General features: G+C 40.3%; 1 long non-coding RNA gene across 1 annotated transcript; it reads left to right on the top strand.

Moving 5' to 3' along the window:
* The first annotated feature begins 1,825 nt into the window (after nt 1-1,825).
* LOC110017297 lies at nt 1,826-2,912 on the top strand. The gene is made up of 2 exons (XR_002292661.2): nt 1,826-2,310; nt 2,385-2,912. It is a non-coding gene; the product is annotated as an uncharacterized LOC110017297 (long non-coding RNA).
* The last annotated feature ends 1,086 nt before the right edge of the window (nt 2,913-3,998 follow it).

The raw sequence follows: 3,998 nt of genomic DNA, 5'->3' as shown, positions 1-3,998 counted from the left end.
GCCAATCTAGTTAGCTAGTCGATGCTCACTGTTTTCTGGCACAGACTTCTGGGAAATTTCTAGGGCACTGGATTTTGGAATTTTAGATTTGGATAGCTTTACAAAATGGCGAGCACACAATATAGTGTACTATGGGGTGAGTAATGAAAGAATTTGAACACAACCATGGATAAAGATGAAACGATATGATCTCTGGAAGCCTTCCATGTTCATGTTGTTGGTTGACTTTCAGATTGATAGACCACTGGTGTGAACACTGTTCCCTTTGGTTCCAGCTATGTTTCCTCACTTGTTGTCATGTTTTGTGTTCCCCTCTGTCACAGTCACAAAGTTGATCATCCTCCACAGCTGTCTTCATTTATGTAAACGATCATCAGTGTAGTCAAGTGTCTGGTTTTCTATTTGCCATTTTTTGTTGCTCCCTTACTTCCTGATTTTGTCAAGTTAAATTGTATCCATCAAATGTTTACATTTTTCTTGCTTCCTCTATTTTGTTTTATTTATTGTGCTACCAGCATGGAAGAAAGCTCTAGTTCCAAGTTAACACAAACACAGCCGTTGTCACTCTGATGGCTTTGAAGTGGAATCTGACATTTCAGTGTCATTTACACAGAAAAACGTTAATGAACGAGCTGCACGTCCTGATAGGTGGAGACATGTAAATGACGTAAATACTGTACTCAGGTCAAAAATAGTAACTGTCTTACCGAACAAAAATGAAATAACTGCTATCTTAGTTCAATTAAGGTCAAGAACATATAATATAACTTCTTCTTCCCCTTTCAACTTCTCCCATCAGGGGTCGCCACAGCGAACAAGTCGCATGGTAAACTTGGCAATGTTTTTACGCCGGATGCCCTTCCTGACGCAACCTTCTCAAACCGGGCTTGGTACCGGCACAGAGGTAGAGAAGGGAACAGGGAGCAGCCCGGAGTCGAACCCTGGTTTCACGGACGGAAGGCGCCGCAAACCAGCACGAGCTAAACCGGCTCAAGAACATATAATATAACTACTAGCATGTAAAAAGATAATTATCAGGACATGAACAACATCAACCAAAGATTGTAATAATAAACATGGGAAGTCATGTGTAAATGTATTGATGATGATGAACATGTTTATGAATGTTAAATAATACAATATAATTATTATATTATTATTACAATCCCGACAGTAAAATTTGAACTTTTTTTGGGGCCAGCTCCACTAAGCCAAGCTTCTGTCTTTTCAAACATGTTTGGCATTGTTATTATTATAATATTATTGTTGTTATTCCTACTATTATTCAGTCTACGTTCGTATCGCATTGATTGTATTCTAATGATTAACATGTTCCAAACAAATTGAATAAAAATGGTCTTGAACTACTTTGACCTGATGAGGTGAGAAAGGGCTGGACTGGGAACATTTTCCATGCTTGCAGTTTTCTGTTTATTGTTGTCATAATGTTAAATCATTTTTTCACAGAACTTGCTGGCCCTTTTACCTCCATTAAAGCTTGACATATTCCCAGCACACTCCTGTTGTTGCCATCACAAACACAAGGAAGTCCAGCTCCTTAATTACTGAACTATTTCTGGAGAACAGCCAACTTCATGGTTTGGCTGTTCTATTTGTGGACATCTGTCTTCAGCTGAGTGGAATGGGAGTCGAGTAGCTGCTCTGTTTGGACTGATAAAAGCTCCTGATTGTTTATACAGTCAGTGTGTGTCCATCAGTTCTCAGACTAAACCAAACCTCAAATGTGACATTCAGAGGGACTTACACAAACCCTTTCCAAAAAATTAGAATGTCGTGGAAAAAAAAAAAACCTTCCTAGAAGAAAGATTTAGTGCTCAGTGTTTAGTTAATTTCAAGTATTCACTTATCCTTTACTTTTTTTCTTTTTTTACATAAATTGGGGTTCCAGCTCATCAAACCCATGGAAACAGAACTTCAATCTGTCCAAAGTTTTTAAGACATGAATGTTTTAAATTGAGTTTATCCAACTAATCATCTACTAAACTCAAAGCACCTGCACAGGTGTCACAGAGAAGTTCAGTTTGGTTTAGTTGTCTTAGCTGGGCTTAATATGGGGATGACTACAGATCTGACGACCAGCCAAAAGACCAACTATGATCTCCTCCATAGTCTGGGTTAGCCACTAAAGTTCATAGCTGAGAAGGCTGGCTGTTCACAGAGTGCTGAGTCCAAAGCAGATCAATGGAAAGTCTAATGGAAGGACAAAATGTGAGCCACTGTGGGCTTCAGCGGATCATCAAAAGGACAAGATTCAAGAACCTGGAAGACATCCAGAAAGAGTGGAATAAGGTGAAGTAACAGCTTTCAAAACCACCACATTCAGACACATGTGGGACATGGGCTACAACTGCTTGGTTCCCCAGGTCAGGAAACTTCTGGGCCTGGGCCAACAGGGGAAACGTCTGTACTGGGCCAAGGAGAAGAAGGACTGGAGTTTTGGCCAGTGGTCCAAGGTCCAATTTTCGGATGAAAGCGAAGTGTGTCTTTCATTTGGGAATCAAGGTCCAAGCGTTTGGATGAAGACTGGTGAGGGGCAGAACCCAAGCTGCTGGAGCTCCAGTGTGAAATCTTTATAGTCAGTCAGGATTTGGGGTCCAATGTTCAGCGCTGGTGTTGGTATACTCTGCTTTCTTTAATCCAAGATTACTGCAACAGTCTAGGAGGATGTTTGTGAGGACTTCAGGATTTCTCCTGGGGATCTGGATCTCCATCCAGATTTTGAATTCCAGCAGGACCTGACCCCTGTATACTATTGAAGTACTGATAATGGACCGATTATTTTGAAAATACCAAATTTGGTTGATTTGATGTGATCGTAATCCTGTGTTTGTTGGTTTTTATAAGGTATGACACCAATATATGCTAAAATAAAACAGATACTTGAAATCCAATGAGAAACAGGCCCCGAATCAATCTTCTATGAAAGTTTACATTTTTTAATGGAATTATTGAATTGAATACACTTTTCCATGACATTGTAATTTTTTGGAAATGGCGTGTAAAGGAAACAGTGTTGGGAGTACAGTGTGCAACATTACTAAAGACCTATGAAGACTGATGACTCATTTCATGTACAGTCATTCTTATATCATAGCTGACCATCCACACAAAGTGTACTGTATTTGTTTGAAGTAGTGCCAGCACAAAAAAGATTTAAAAAAGCAGCAAATGTCTGCTTGTTGTTACTCACTCTTATCTTAACTTTTTTTTAATTCATTTTTATATAAATAGCCAAAACAAAGTTTTTATTAGGTGTCATGAGTCCAAACACTTTCATTTTATTTTTGTGTTCCTGATAAGTGTATCTTTTTTTTAGAGCCAGCCTTTCATGTTGTCTAGGCCACATGTGATCTTCTTACCCTGCGTCTGTTAGGTTGCCTTTGTTTTCCATTTTGATGCCCACTGGCCTCTAGATCTCTTCTTTTCTCTTTTTCTTTAAATTAGCAGTCATTTTTACATCACAACGCCCCTCATCTATGCGTTAACTTTATGTTAGGCTTTACCACTGCATGGATTCTAAAGAAAGTAACAATAACACTAAAGTCAAGTAACGCATTACAGTTATATAATGTATTACAATCTGCCTGTAGTTTTACACACCACTGCAGCTGTCAAACCGACATCGGGGCGGCCGTGGTGCAGCGGTAGGGCGGTCGACCCATGATCGTAAGATTGCAGGTTCGATTCCGCCTTACACGCCCATGTGTCGAAGTGTCCTTGGGCAAGACACTGAACCCCACCTTGCCTCTGGTGGGAGGTTGGCGCCAGTGTTTGGCAGCGGAGCTGCCATCAGTGTGTGAATGTGTGTGTGAATGTGTGTGTGAATGTGTGTGTGCATGGGTGAATGGGACTGTGACTGTAAAGCGCTTTGGGCCTTCGTAAGAAGGTAGAAAGCGCTGTATAAGTATACGCCATTTACCATCCCAGATCCGCCTTCTCCTTGAAGTCAGTGGCTGGGTCCTTACACATATTTAACA

The sequence above is a fragment of the Oryzias latipes genome, chromosome 20 (genome assembly GCF_002234675.1).
Source record: "Oryzias latipes chromosome 20, ASM223467v1".
Taxonomy (NCBI): domain Eukaryota; kingdom Metazoa; phylum Chordata; class Actinopteri; order Beloniformes; family Adrianichthyidae; genus Oryzias; species Oryzias latipes.
Note: the sequence above shows the minus strand (reverse complement) of the source record. Positions and strands in the feature narration are given on the sequence as shown.